This window comes from Schistocerca piceifrons, chromosome 1 (assembly GCF_021461385.2).
Source record: "Schistocerca piceifrons isolate TAMUIC-IGC-003096 chromosome 1, iqSchPice1.1, whole genome shotgun sequence".
Lineage (NCBI taxonomy): Eukaryota > Metazoa > Arthropoda > Insecta > Orthoptera > Acrididae > Schistocerca > Schistocerca piceifrons.
The window spans coordinates 1,012,419,211-1,012,435,938 of record NC_060138.1 but is presented as its reverse complement, the minus strand read 5'-3'; the positions used below and the strand labels follow the sequence as shown (position 1 = coordinate 1,012,435,938).

At 40.4% G+C, this 16,728-nt stretch overlaps 1 protein-coding gene across 1 annotated transcript in view; it reads right to left on the bottom strand.

Moving 5' to 3' along the window:
• Positions 1-16,350, bottom strand: part of LOC124800364 (parathyroid hormone/parathyroid hormone-related peptide receptor-like) — a 490,636-nt gene extending 474,286 nt beyond the window's left edge. The window contains exon 1 of the mRNA XM_047263018.1: positions 16,229-16,350. The gene's annotated coding sequence lies outside the window, so the exon portion shown is untranslated. The remainder of the gene's footprint in view (positions 1-16,228) is intronic.
• Positions 16,351-16,728: the final 378 nt, after the last annotated feature.

Here is a 16,728-nt window from a genome sequence, read left to right as displayed (position 1 = left end):
CACAGACCATAGAGCTATACAATTTTTGCTTTCAGCTAAATTTACTCACGACAAGTTAAGCAGATGGAAACTATATTTACAGGAATTTAATTTTACGATTGTCCACATTCCCGGCACACAAAATGTTATAGCAGACGCACTATCGCGTTCTCTCGGTAACAATCAGCAAGACGTAGCAACCAACTTCTGCGAAACAAATTTCAGTGTCATGTACATTCAGCAAGTTGCATTTGAAAACTTTATTTCATCGTCATTACAGGACATAGCACAAGAGCAAAATAAAGACAATGTGTGGAAAGAAATTAAACTGCTTTGGCAAGATCAGAATAATGTTACGACCAGAAACCATTACACTGTACGCAATGACATTCTGTTTCGCCGCTCTCATCCTGACAGCAACAATTGGTTATTATGCATTCCTGACGAACTGGTTAACAAACTAATCTGGTACACTCATTTAAGTTACGCACATTACGGAGCAAGAAAATGTTTTCTTATACTGAGACAGAACTGTTATTTTACTAACATGGAGAAACGTATACGACGAGTTTTAGCGTCTTGTAAAATTTGCCAGAAAGCTAAATCAGACACCACTTCACATATTCCTCCATTATATCCCATTATACCTGTTAAGTTAAGACATATGGCCGCAATAGATATTTTTGGTCCGATTCCGAGAACTAACAGAGGTTTTTGCTACATTTTTGTCGCTGTTGAGCTCACTTCAAAATTTGTTACTTGCACTCCATTACGCAAAGCTACTGTCAAAACTGTTTCGAAAGCATTTGTAAAACATTTTCTATTTCATGTAGGGCATGTAATGAAAGTAATTTCTGACAATGGATCTCAATTTCGTAGTAGCGTATGGACACGCATGTTACGAGCCAGAAACATTTCTCCGATTTATATATCCAAGTACCACGCCTGTGAAAGATTAATGAAAGAAATTGGTAAGCTGTGCCGAATATACTGCCACAAAAGACATATTGATTGGGATACACACATACTCTCATTCCAAGATGTAATTAATTCCATTCCAAATGAATCCACTATGCTATCTCCGTCTGTTATACTGAAAAACGTTGAACCACCAAACAAAATTAAAGAATTAGTAAAATTTCCCAAAAGTCGTCGCCTACGACAGCACGAAATAATTGACATTGCGCTGAACAACATCAAACGTGCCGCAGAGCGCCGGAGAAGACAGCAAAAACAGGTTTGTACACGCCGCGACTTTCACGTTGGACAGAAGATACTAGTACGTACACACTATTTATCCAGCAAATTAAAAGGTAAGTGCAGTAAATTTGAACTTCTATACGCAGGTCCATATCGGATTCGCAGCATCCCTCACCCCAATGTTGTACACGTCGAAACTTTGAGAACCAGAAAATCGATAGGCAATCACCATATCTCAAACATTAAACCGTTTATTGAGTGAAACCACTGTATGATTCAACACACTATGATGCCATTTAGTAATGCAATTATTTCACCTGACTAATTACTGATGATTATCGTATTTTTCTTGGCAAGTGCCCGGCAAGGTAAGGTTAGCAGGTCGCTTTTCTTGTCGTTACACATCAGACCGTGCATATTTTTTCAGACACACTTACGTATTTTATGGCTAATTACGCAATGTTAGCTAATGACATGTTAATTTCATTACATTTTTTTCATTAAAGGCTTTAATTCTCGCCTCGATTAATTACACTATATACAAGCTGAACACAACGAACGTCACATTTTGTCTTTTTTATGTATGATTGTATTCCAGTTTTGTTTGTATGCACTGTGAAACAGTCAAGATATAACACACCAGTCAACTTTGACATTTTTTGCCTGATGACATCTCAACATCGTGACTGTCTTACATTTTTTGCTGCTGCATTGTATTATTCTGTGTACATTTTTGCATCTGAACACTGTCAATGTCTTTGAGATATTACGTTTTCTGTCATGTTATGCTGTATGCTTAATTGTGTCACCATAAACCAGTCATTATTTAGTGGGTATATGATTTAAATGCAAGACATTAATCTTTGTTCATCAATTTCAGAAAGGAATGATGATTCTAAGAAATAAATTTATCATAAATGGGAATTTCACCTACGGAATAAACGAAAGAAGATGCAATAACTGTATGGGGAAGAGTAAATGGATCAGGATTAACAAGCATTAACAAGAATATACTATACTCATCGTAGAATAGCAGTCTTAACTAATTTTTTCTTTCAGAATACAAGGTGATTGATGCAGGCTGTCAGACAGAACTACACATCTTAGTTTTAGTGATGAAATATGCTAGAGATAAGGAATAGTTGTATAATGAGTAATGAAGTGATATTTTTGCAGATGATAATGAATACTGATGAATAATGGTGAAGGATATGCTGTTATGAATAATGAAGTTTTTCTTTACAGGTGATGATAATAGTGAAGTTATGATGATATGGATAATGAAGTTTTCTTTACAGATGAGGATAATGTTGAAGTTATGTATTTATGCTACGTAGTTATTTAAGTATTTGTTGCAGTTTGTTTTGACAGCAGGTGTTATATTGCATAGTAGGATGACGGAAAGTTTTGGAAAGGACAGCTATGGAACACATTTTATACACATTTCACTACCTGTTAATTCGAAGTTCACTACTTTTCAGCATAGTGTGCGTTTCTTCTTTCAGGTCAATAATCCATTTTCTATTTTTTCAGGAGAAGCTTTTCATGATACTTACTAAACCTGTTACTTATTATACCTGTTCTAGTACTTGCATTTTTATTTTTACCCATTTGTGTCTATCATTTATAAATGTGATCACATATACTGCCTTGTTACATAACCTTGGTACAGCTGACTCATGACGAATGACGTTCCCTATCCTCATTTGCAGCAATAGGTCAAAAACAAATAGTGTTATGCCTCAGCAATTAATTATCGATCCCAACGCAATGCATTGCTAACAAAAAAAAAAAAAATGTATTACCAGTCCCAAGTAGTGATACCAGTTTGAGAAAATTCTGAATAATACTGATTAGCTCTGAATAATATGTCACTTGAGTAATGACTTCTTAATGAGACAAAAAAAGTATATATTTAAAATAATGCTTTGTCACTAGCTAATAACTGCCACTGTTTATTGTAATGAGACTACTTAAAATGCCCATGATTATTAATGCTATGACTAATTAGCTGATTATTAATAATGACTTCATAATGATCTGAATAATACTGAATGATGAACTATGTTTTATTCTATTCAATACTTGCTGGCCACTGAGTGCCAATAATTAATGTCACTGGAAGAATTGTTATTAATTATGCCATTGATTAGCTCTTGTTTTCAATGTTCATACTTTGTAATTGGAAAGGAATGTGACTGTTTAATAATGCTTTGTAATTAGGAGAAGGCTAATGATTATTACTATTGGAATGACAAATGATTAATTAACTGTAATTAGAAGAAGGCTAATAATTCTTACTATATTCAAATGACAAATGATTAATTAACTGACAAATGATTAATTAACTATGCCATACTTTATAATTGGAAATGAATGTGACTGTTTAATAATGCTTTGTAATTAGGAAAAAGTTAATGATTATTACTAATTAACTGACAAATAATTAATTAACTGTGCTATACTTTGTAGCTGGAAAAGAATGGGATTATTTAATAATGCTTTGTAACTAGGAAAAGAAGGCTACTGATTCTATGTAAAACAATTTATGAACATTTTTCTGTAATACTACATACTTGGTACAGAAATGTTCAATAACTGGGCTATGAATGCCACAAACTACTAATTAAGTCTGTAATTGTCAATATTATGTGACTTAATGTCCTTCACCTCATGAGCTAACTACCCTGAATTACTGCAATGTCCATTTGTCCTGTTTATCCCAGTGATCATGGAGCACTATATTTGGTTTTGCACTAATTCTACGTTGGTGTGCCTTGTAAGAGCGTGGTGTTGACACGACATGCTGTCCACCACCGTGAGCGATGAAGACATTATTATGGTCCCACTGTTTGGTGTACCTAATGTACTGCCAAAATGAAAACATGGAATATTACTACGACAATTCAGTGTCTTGGCTACACTGATAAATTCTGATGGGAAAAGAACTTCAAGTTGTGTCACTTGGTGTTGTACTTCTGTGGAAAGATATGGACTTTCAGAGCAGCTGTGTGCAATCTAAAGTGCTACAACCATGATGCAATCCTTCCCTTTCCTATCCTGATTCTTGTCACATAAGGAAAAAAAATTTTTTTTTGGTTAACATCATTTCTGTTCGTGGGTTATACATTTTTTCGATTCGCTGAACTCCAGTGCGAGTACACTTATGTCACTGGTCGACATGATGTTTTGCCATTATGTTTATTTATTGCGAAAATGCTAAAGACATTTTTCGAATTGTTCCGAAGTACAGTATATGTACACTCTTGTCTTTTATATTGTATATACATTTTTATTGTAATGATATGTTCTGAACTACAGTGCATGTGCACTTATGTTAGGTGTTAATATGTTTCCTACTGAACTTCAGTGCCTGTGCACTTTTCTCATTTTTCAATATGATTTGTACTATTCTGTATATTCAATACTTCAATGCGTATGCACTTATGTCATTTGTTACTAATTGTTTATACATTTCATCATTTGCTGATATGTTCTCAACTGCAGTGCATGTGCACTCATGTCACTTTTCAACATAATATTTTTTGCCAGTCTGTTCATTTGTTCTGAATATGCTAAAGAATTTTTTCAGTGCCTGTGCACTTTGTTATCTGTCATATAATTTGTACATACTTTTTTCTGATTTGTTACTATGTTTTGTACTCACATTTTCTCTTTGTCTGATATATTTTGTACTTAGTGCGTGTGCACAACATTTACTTTATGTACTACATCTAAATATTCTGTAAATTGTAGAAGTTTATTAATTAGGAAAAAATTTTGCCGCGATTGGCAAGTCCAAATGACTCACCATCGCTGCCAAATTTTTGCCCCCCCAGTGGAGGGTTATGAAACATGTATGTAACGCAGCAGCGATGGCGAGGCATTGCAGCATCTCTGACCAGAGGGTCTGCGCTTGACCACGCGAGTGTTGCGAGCAGTTCGCTAGTTGTCACTATGCAGAGCAGTACTCTGTCTGTAGTCGTGACAGTTGGTAGCTCGGTTTAGTTGCGAGCGGTCGGTCAGTAGTAGCAGCCCAGTGCGGTTGTGTGATGTAGGCGGTCGGCAACACTGGTCAAGATGCTGAATGAGGTATACTGTGAATTAATATAATCATTAGATAATGTAAAAATTTATTTATTGTCATTATTCTCCAACAAGTGCCCCAATAATAATTTTTATTTCAAAAGCATTTTTTCAAAAATTTAATTTTTATTGAACTAAAAATTTCGTTGCACTTCCCATTTCATTCCACTTCTTTTAAAGAAAATTTTCAGTAAAATCACAGAAAAAAGGAATATTATTATTTGCAATGCAGTTCCTCCAAGCCGTGCGCAAAATTAAGAGCAGAAATTTGACATCCAGTTTCTGAGGTAAGACTTTAATTCTGATTGGGCCAAAGACCGATATTTCGGTTTAATTGAATTTTCTTATCACTGAATGGACTTTAATTTTTTGTGAGGAATTTATATTTGAGTCAGATTGCGAATTTCACATTTTTGTTGCCATTGTCAGTACATGTCATTGTGGGCAGGTTACGCTTAGAGCAATGTCCATTAGCATTCATAATTAAATATTGTCATTTTTTTTCCTTTTAAATTTTTGTGGGGAGGTTACAATAGTTGCATCCAATATTTTTGCAAATGCACTGGAAATGGAGGCTGTGGATTACAACGCAACTAGATAACCTGATGTTTGTATGTGTTTGTCGGTGAAATGAGGCGGTGTTCGAAGCTTTCCTTTCATCTATCACAGTTACCGGAAACTTCCACATAAAGAAAAAAAACCATACAATCCTACCAGTCTTTCAAGAGCGAAGGGCGTTAAATAGAGATTTGTTGCACTACTACGAAACACCAGAGTAATTGCAGGAATATTATGCTAAACAATGAGATTGTAAATATTGACCATGCGGCAAAGAACATGTCCCATAACTTACGGTCACTTGTTGAAAATGTTTCGGTATCTTTAACGTTTCATGGTTTATTAAGAATTATTAACTACCTTATTGTGAATAAAATTCCTTTGAATATGTAACCACATCAAACAGAACTAGTCATTATTGAAAGAGCCTTACTCCAAAATTTAACAAAATGAGTTAAGCACGATATTAGATTCTATACACACAGATATGACTTTCTGCAAGAAAAAGGTGTCACTCCTGGAATAAATCGCTTTCAATGGTGATCATCTTCGCATGGCATCTGTCGAGTGCCTAGTGTTCTATGCTTTACGTTTCGCTTATCGTTGTTCAACTTTTAGTATTTCTAAACATGTGTTGTGAGAAGTACTGAGTTTGAACGTACTGAAATTACCAATAAAAGAAAGAAAGGAGGACGTAATGCTGGAAATTACGAAAAGAATGTTATAAAAATAGGAAGAGCTAAAGGTGATCGCTATATTACCTGTAAAGCAAAACTTTTTCAGAACGATAAACCGGTGAACGATGCAGGTTAGGTACAATGCTTTCACAGCTATATCAACTTTTACCAGTGTACCGGGTGATCAAAAAGTCAGTATAAATTTGAAAACTGAATAAATCACGGAATAATGTAGATAGAGAGGTACAAATTGACACACATGCTTGGAATGACATGAGGTTTTATTAGAACAAAAAAAAAATACAAAAGTTCAAAAAATGACCGACAGATGGCGCTTCATCTGATCAGAATAGCAATAATTAGCACAGAAAAGCAAGACAAAGTAAAGATGATGTTCTTTACAGGAAATGCTCAATATGTCCACCATCGTTGCTCAACATTAGCTGTAGTCGAGGAATAATGTTGTGAACAGCACTGTAAAGCATGCCCGGAGTTATGGTGAGGCATCGGCGTCGGATGTCGTCTTTCAGCATCCCTAGAGATGTCGATCGATCACTATACACTTGCGACTTCAGGTAACCCCAAAGCCAATAATCGCACGGACTGAGGCTTGGGGACCTGGGAGGTCAAGCATGACGAAAGTGGCGGCTGGGCAAACGATCATCACCAAACGACGCGCGCAAGAGATCTTTTACGCATCTAGCAATATGGAGTGGAGCGCCATCCTGCATAAACATCATACGTTCCAGCAGGTGTTTATCAGCCAGGCTGGGGATGATGCCATTCTGTAACATATCGGCGTACCTCTCACCCGTCACGGTAAAAGTCACTGACGCTTTGCTGTCCAGCGCTATATGTCGGACATTTTGTGAACTTTTTTTTTTGTTCTAATAAAACCCCATGTCATTCCAAGCATGTGTGTCAATTTTTACCTCTCTATCTACATTATTCCGTGGTTTATTAAGTTTTCAAATTTATACCGACTTTTTGATCACCCGGTATATTATGTCTGAAAATAGGATGACGAAGTAACGTTATATTCGTTTTCCTTCCTTCTAGCTGCTGTGACAGGTGTTTTGAAAAGTTCACGGAAGATCTACATCTACATCTACATCCATACTCCGCAAGCCACCTGACGGTGTGTGGCGGAGGATACCTTGAGTACCTCTATCGGTTCTCCCTTCTATTGTCAGTGAAGACTGAATGACGGAAAGTGTGCCGTACCGCTTGCGTTTCTCATTTTGGTTATTGTGATCCAGAAGATATGAGGGGAACTGGTAACAAGAGCCGTGCTATGCCATCTGCATATGTGAAGCTCATTCACTATCACATAGCCATTTCCTGCACAAGAGTAACTGCACTCTTCACATGGATTTAGAAATTCGACTTCCAGGCTCACAGTTGAGGCTATGTACGAGTTGCTGCAAACAAAACATCCCAGTTCTGGCATTACATTTAAGTATTACGCCAAATATTTCAGGAAGCATTTCAATTTATTTCGTATACACAACATGAAAAATGAATGCATGTATGCCATGAAGGCATTCCTAGGAAAAGAGCAAATGAAGTGTACTCCTTCCTGTTTGATTATATGAAAGAATGTGTCCCAGCAAATGTCGAAGAGCTACATTTGCTTCCGACGGCCGCACAGAACAAAATAACCATTAGTATATGCTTCGAAAGTCTGTGTCTATCGCGGCTACTAAAAGTTTAATGAAGTGGAACAGTATTTTTCCTATTAGGGAACATTCGTATAACGTGTGACAGGAAATTTTTCGTGGTAAAACAGGTACCCAGATGAGCTGTCAGAATATATACGGTGAAAGAATATCGTTAAGTGTTCCCAGAAATAATACGTTCACCACGAAGCTAAAAGAACCTAATTTACAACCTCTCTGGTGGCTGTCGCATTGCAGGAAAGGGGCGGTTGTCGGAAGAATGACAAGATAGACATGTTCCAGGAAGTCGAGTATCAACCATAATCCTTTATGCAGTTTGAACATAGTTTTACAGTCATCTGTTGTGGCTGCTGAATACATAAGAGGGCTAAAGATACATACATTCAATCTTTTACAAGTATCAAGAATAGTTTTGGATCACACAGGTTCCCGGAACTCCTGAAGATAGACGTTGACTGTGGATATTGTATCACTGTCACAGTCCCTTTGACTGTTCATAGATGTCACTAAACCCGCCCAAAAATGTAAACATCCGTGCATGAGCAGCACCTATTAGACGGAGAGGGTCCGACAGCCGATCAGTTCCTGTCATTCCACCAGGAAGGAGGTACACGGCTCGTGTTGTCCTGTTTCAGAGGAAACAACTCAGCCAGAAAGATCCGGGCAAACACTGAGAGTGGCATTATTGGTAGTTGGGACCTCCAACGTTAGGCGTTATGGGGCCCGTTAGGGACTTGGCTGACAAGAAGGGAAAGAAAACCATGTACACTCCGTGTGCATACCGGGTGGAGTCATTCCAGATGTGGAAGGGGTTCTCCCGGATGCCATGAAGAGCACAGGGTGCAGCCAACTGCAGGTGGTTGCTCATGTCGGTACCAATGATGTGTGTCACTTTGGATCAGAAGAGATTCCCTCTGGTTTCAAGCGGCCAACAGAAGTGGTAAAGGCTGCCAGTCTTGCTTCCAAGATGAAAGCAGAACTGACCATTTTCAGCATAGTCGACAGGACCGATTGCGGACCTCTGGTACAGAACCGAGTGGAGGTTCTGAATCAGAGGCTCAGACGGTTCTGCGACCGTGTAGGCTGCAGATTCCTCGACTTGCGTCAAAGGGTGGTTGGGTTTCAGGTTCTGATGCATAGGTCAGGTGTCCACTATATGCAGGAGGCGGCTACACAGGTAGCAGGGGCTGTGTGGCGTGGACTGGGGAGGTTTTTTTTAGGTTAGAGGGTCTCGGGAAAACACAAGAAGGGCTTCAGCCACGAAGGGTGCGGGCTGAATACAGGCTAAACGTATAACAGTTGTAAATTGTCGTAGCTATGTTGGGAAGGTACCAGAGCTCCAAGCGCTAATAGAAAGCACTGATGCTCAAATCGTTATAGGCACTGCAAGCCGGCTAAAGCCGGATATAAGCTCAGCCGAAACTTTTGCGAAGAACCTATCGGTGTTCCGAAAGGATAGGCTAAACATGGTTGGCGGGGGCGTGTTTGTTGCTGTTAGAAGTGGTTTAACTTGTCGCAAAATTGAAGTAGATACTTCCTGCGAGTTAGTATGGGCAGAGGTCATTGTTGGCAACCGGAATAAAATAATAATAGGATCCTTTTACCGACCTCCAGATTCAGATGATACAGTTGCTGAAAGGTTCAAAGAAAACTTGAGTTTGATTTCAAACACGTTCCCGACTCATACGATAACAGTTGGTGGTGACTTTAATTTACCCTCGATATGTTGGCGAAAATACACGTTTAATTCCGGAGGTACGCATTAAATATCATCTGAAATTCTGCTAACCGCATTCTCTGAAAATTATTTCGAACAGTTAGTTCATGAGCTCACACGAATAGTAAACGGTCGTGAAAACACACTTGACCTCTTAGCAACAAATAATCCTGAGTTAATAACGAGCATCAAACCAGACACAGGGTTGTCGTAGCGAGAGTGAATATTGTCATCCTCAAATCCTCCAAAAATAAACGAAAAATATACTTATTCAAAAAAGCAGATAAAAATTCACTTGAAGCCTTCCTGAGAGACAATCTCCACTCATTCCAAATTAATAATACAAGTGTAGACCAGAAGTGGCTTGAATTCCGAGAAATAGTGTCGGCATTTGAGAGATTTATACCAAATAAATTAACAAACGACGGAGCTGATCCTCCTTGGTACACAAAAAGGGTTAGAACACTGTTGAAGAAACAAAGAAACAAACATGCCGAATTTAAACAGATGCTAAATCCACAAGATCGGCAATATTTTACAGAACCTCGAAATTTAGCGCAGACTACAATGCGAGATGCTTATAACAGTTTCCACAACGAAACATTGTATCGAAACCTGGCAGAAAATCCAAAGAGATTCTGGTCGTATGTGAAGTATGTTAGCGACAAGAAACAATCAATGCCTCCTCGGCGCGATAGCAATGGAGATACCATTGAAGACAGTGTTGCCAAAGCAGAATTATTAAACACAGCCTTCCGAAATGCCTTCACAAAAGAAGACGAAGTAAATATTCCAGAATTCGAATCCAGAAAAGCTGCCTACATGAGTAACGTAGAAGTAAATATCCCCTTAGTAGTGAAGCAACTTAAATCTCTTAATAAAAGCAAGCCTTCTGGTCCAGACTGTATGCCAGTTAGGTTCCTTTCGGAGTATACTGATGCATTAGCTCCATATTAACAATCATATACAAGCGTTCGCTCGACGAAAGATCCGTACCCAAAGACTGGAAAGTTGCACAGGTCACACCAATATTCAAGAAAAGTAGTAGGAGTAATCCACTAAATTACAGGCCCATATCGTTATCATATATGCAGCAGGATTCTGGAATACATATTGTGTTCAAACATTATGAATTATCTCGAAGAAAACTGTCTATTGACACACAGTCAACATGGGTTTAGAAAACATCGTTCGTGTGAAACACAACTAACTCTTTATTCACATGAAGTGTTGAGTGCTACTGACAAGGTATTTCAGATCGATTCCGTATACTGTAGTGAAATTGCGTGCTTATGGAATATCGTCTCAGTTATGTGACTGGGTTTGTGATTTCCTGTCACAGAGATCACAGTTCATAGTAACTGACGGAAAGTCATCGAGTAAAACAGAAGTGATATCTGGCGTTCCCCAAGGTAGTGTTATAGGCCCTTTGCTGTTCCTTATCTATATAAACGATTTGGGTGACAATCTGAGCAGCCGTCTTAGGTTGTTTGCAGATGACGTTGTCGTTTATCGACTAATAAAGTCATCAAAAGATCGAAACAAGTTGCAAAACGATTTAGGAAAGATATCTGAATGGTACGAAAATTGGCAGTTCACCCTAAATAACGAAAAGTGTGAGGTCATCCACATGAGTGCTAAAAGAAATTCGTTAAACTTCGGTTACACGATAAATCAGTCAAATCTAAAAGCCGTAAATTCAACTAAATACCTAGGTATTACAATTACGAACAACTTAAATTCGAAGGAACACACAGAAAGTGTTGCGGGGAAGGCTAACTAAACACTGCGTTTTATTGGTAGGACACTTAGAAAATGTAACAGATCTAGTAAGGAGACTGCCTACACTACGCTTGTCCGTCCTCTTTTAGAATAGTGCTGTGCGGTGTGGGATCCTTACCAGTTAGGACTGACGGAGCACATCGAAAATTTCAAATAAAGGCAGCACGTTTTGTATTATCGCCAAATATGGCAGAGAGTGTCACAAAAATGATACAGGATTTGGGCTGGACATCATTAAAAGACAGGCTTTTTCTTTGCGACGGAATCTTCTCACAAAATTCCAATCACCAAATTTCCGTCCGAATGCGAAAATATTTTTTTAACACCGACCTACACGGGGAGAAATGATCACCACGATACAATAAGGGAAATCAGAGCTCGTACGGAAAGATATAGGTGTTCACTCTTTCCGCACGTAATACGAGATTGGAATAATAGAGAATTGTGAAGGTTGTTCGATGAACCCTCTGCCACGCACTTAAATGTTATTTGCAGAGTATCTAAGTAGATGTAGATGTAGACGTCTAGATGTTCAATACCGCGCTTCGATCGCGTCCGCATTACTTTGTGTCCAAGCGTCTCGGAGTGAACAAAAGCGGTGTTGTTCGGACATGGAGGAGATACAGAGAGACAGGAACTGTCGATGGCATGCCTCGCTCAGGCCGCCCAAGGGCTCCTACGGTAGTAGATAACCGCTGCCTACGAATTATGGTTCGGAGGAATCCTGACAGCAACGCCACCTTGATGAACAATGCTCTTTGTGCAGCCGCAGGACGTCGTGTTACGACTCAACTTCATTCCCGACGTCCATGGCGAGGTCCATCTTTGCAACCACGACACCATGCAGCACGGTACAGATGGGCCCAACAACATGCCGAATGGACCGCTCAGGATTGGCATCACGTTCTCTTCACCGGTGAGTGTCACATATGCCTTCAACCAGACAATCGTCGGGGACATTGGAGGCAATCCGGTCAGGCTGAATGCGTTAGACACACTGTCCAGCAAGTGCAGGGAGGTGGAGGTTCCCTGCTAGTTTGGGGTGGCATTATGTGGGGCCAAAGTACGCCGCTGGTGGTCATGGAAGGCGCCATAACGGCTGTACGATACGCGAGTACCACCCTCCGACCGATAGTGCAACCATATCGGCAGCATACTGGCGAGGTATTCGTCTTCATGGACTACAATTCGCGCCCTTATCGTGCACATCTTGTGATTGAGTTCCTTCAGGGTAACGACATCACTCGACTAGAGTGGCCAGCATGTTCTCCAGACATAAACCATATCGAACATGTCTGGAATTGAATGAAAATGGCTGTTTGTGGACGATATGACCCACCTAAGGGATCTACGCCGAATCGCCGTTGAGGAGTGGGACAATCTGGACCAAGAGTGCCTTGATGAACTTATATATGCCACGACGAATATAGGCATGCATCATTGCAAGAGGATGTGCTACTGTGTATTAGAGATACCGGTGTGTACAGCTATCTGGACCACCACCTCTGAAAGTCTCGCTGTATGGTGGTACAACATACAATGTGTGGTTTTGATGAGCAATAGAAAGGGTGGAAATGATGTTCATGTTGATCTCTATTCCAATTTCCTGTAAAGATTCCGGAACTCTCGGAACTGAGGTGATGCAAAACTTTTTTTGGTGTGTGTATTTCCAGAAGAGTGTATGTTTCTAATTTTGGAAAGGCCGACACTGTACCAGTGGCTGTTAACAGGAAAAAATGCAGGATGTTTATCGTTTGACTGATTGTATTGCGCATGAATATAGGTATTTTTACAGTAATCCGTAGAAATATCCTGTTCGTAACACTGCTGCTACTGCTGCTGCTGCTGATTCAAGATCAATGAAACCGTTTTGTATGTATTTTGATTAGAGTTACAGAACTGTGAATAAGTGTGAGTAAAAAAAAGAAATAATCTAAAACACTACCAATAACATAACTTGATCATGCATATGAATTACTTCCTCAAGAAAGGAAACTTATTCTAGGATTCTGGACTTAATTTCTTCAAAGAGATTGCACTACTATTAAGCTACAGTAATGGCTAAATATCCATTTCGTTCTGTTCTTTAAACATTGAAAAGTCCCCTCTGCTACATTCCATCTACTCACCTGCAGAATATTTTCCTTCGTTTGCTAAAACTTAAGATTTTGGAGTACAGTCCTTTAACAAATGAAATGATAATTAAATCGACACTCTAGCTGCAAACAGGCGTTGATTGAAAAGGTCTGGGATCTCCTGCTTATATGGCAGACGCTCTATACATCTAGGCCACCGGGGGCACAGAGGAGAGTGCGCCTGCAGGAACTTATCCCTTGCTCGCTCCCCGTGAGGCCCACATTCCCAACATGTCCACACCACTACATTCGTAGTGCGCCTAATAGATGTTTGCCCATCACAGTGATTACTCGTGTCAGATTAACCTACCCGGCCATTGACCTTGTACGAACACACACTCTATGCCCCAAGTCGTACGGGACTTGGTAGATTAATCCGCCACGAGTAATGAATGTGACGGGCAAACATCTGTTTGGCGCACTACGAATGTAGTGATGTGGACATGTTGGGAATGAGGATTTCACGGGAAGCGTACAAGGGATAAGTCCCTGCAGGCGCAGTATACTCTGTGCCCTCAGTGGCTCAGATAGATAGAGCGTCTGCTATGTAAGCAGGAGATACTGTGCTCGAGTCCCAGTTGAGGCACACATTTTGAACATGTCCCCAATGAAATATATCAACACCTGTTTGCAACTAGGGTGTCGGTTGAATTATCATTTCATTCTAGAGAAGCTGCACGGTCATTAATAGTATCTGTTCTTTCGGGAACGGATACTATCTTCATATATACCTTTAACAAATGACTGTAACAATTATGAAACGAACAGCTGACCTGTTCAGGTTGCCCTGGAAAGAGCTACTGAAAGTACGGTGAAAACGTCGATTTTAATAGTTATTCTAGTTTCAAAATAAGGTCACCTAATACCCAAACGGATTTCATTCAGATAGACAGGGGTCCGCAGAACGCTACGAAGTTGTATTAGTCTTAAACGCCACTCTACTCCAGTAGAATGATTGAGTAATTATAAAATTTCGATCAGTTTCGAGGAGCTGCAGGTGCTGAAATGGACGACGGGGTATTGCCTTCTGGAACGATATAACAAACTGAACCAGCGTGTGTTCTGAAGAACAGTTACGCGTTATGGCAAGCATTTTCGATTATACAGGGTGTAGCTAAATTACCTTTATATATTTTGAGGACAGATTCCTTCCACCAAAAGAAGAGCGTAATGTCTAGTAAACATGGAGTCTAAAGGACCATACTTTAAAAGGTATGAGACCTTCCTTGTTCACCTTCAATATTGTGAAACATATTTATTCTACTGCAAGCTCTTTGCTTTCCATATTTTAGGAGGAGGCAGTATGGACCAAAAGAAGGTAAGATTTTCCAGTAAACATGGGCTCTAAAATGCATAATTTAAGAGCTATGAACATTTGTTTATCCTCATTACTCGCTTCTGTTGGACAAGTGCTAATAGCTTTTTGTGTTTTCATTTTAGAACCGATGTTTACTTGCCATTTTTCTTTGTTCTGGTCCATAGTACCACCTTCCAAAATACTGTACAGGATGGCAGCCAGTCAAGGAATATTTTAGGGAACTGGTTTATTTCAAAGGCCCAGTGGAATCTTTACCAGTTTTCTCCCCAAGTAATTCATGCCGTGTCTACGTGACACAAGTCGCTTGCCTTTCAGAACCGAGGCGGTTCTGTCCGCCACTGATCTTAGCCAATAGCGTGCGCGGGATACCGATCACGTGTGTGGACGCCAGAGCGTCCTGCGGAGCAGAACACACTTGCTTCTCTCTCTTGCAATCCAGACCTCGAGCAGAACAGGCGTCTTTTTGGAAGGCACGGCCTCCGGCTCTGCCTTTCGCGACCGGCCACCAACGTAAGTTAACATGAACCACTTCCCCTTCCGCTGCGCATTTTAATTAATTATTCGACCTCCTAGACTGGCCTAAACTTGCTAACTTCCGACCCTAGGCGCGTCCTTTGTACTCCGTATATTGAAATATATCCTGTTCATTGTACGTAATTCCCTGTTTTGTCATTTAACGGCAGCCCTGGATGCCCACTATCAAATCCTGACCGCTCGACCTCCTGCACACTGCCGCCACGAGGCATATTTAACAGCCTTCTTTCCCCTTTCCTGCCAAGCTACACATTAACATCGTTTGCAGAAGTCCCTTATAAACTTCTCCTAACATTACAATTGGTGTCAAAAGTGGCACGTTAGCGTCTGTATAACTTTACAATTGGTGTCAGAAGTGGGATGTAACAATTATAACCCCCATTCCTGGCACGTTAGTGGCACGTATAACATTACAATTGGTGCAAAGAACTTTCTGTGGAAAAGATGTTTTTCACAGTATCGATTTTTGTTTTGTTTTGGTGTAAGGAACTTGTCCTCGAAACATGTAAAGGGAATTTAGTTACATGCTGAATATAAGATACAGGAAGCTGCTGGAAACTTACCTGGAGAAGCACTAGCAACACAGCTACCTCTCCTGCTGCGAAGTGCGATCCTGGTGCGCACACACACTGAACGGCGAGCTGTGGTGTTCCGGCCCGTAGCGAGATTCGCACGCGTCCCGCTCCGCTGCCGGCAGAGCACTGTTGTGCGTGTGTTTGTCGGCGCCTCACTCGCGGGTCCGAGGCCGGCCGGCGGGCAGATAATCTGTGACGTCACCACAGCTGCCGCGGACCGCGGGACGCGCCGGGGCCACGCGCTGCTGAAGGAGCGTCTGACATGCTGGCTGGGACCAGGCCAGACGCCGAGGTCGGGGCACCAGTCACCCAGCGGTGGCAGGCGTGAGATTCGCAACATTGGGGGTTTGGACGTAGTCCGACAGTTTATACGAGGGGCGTTTGAAAAGTCCGGGCAAAGTCCGAGAGATGGCACCACCGGCGCGTATTGAGGTCATGTTTAGTTAGTAGCATCTTTGGAAAGAATACACACCAAGTTTCAGCCATAT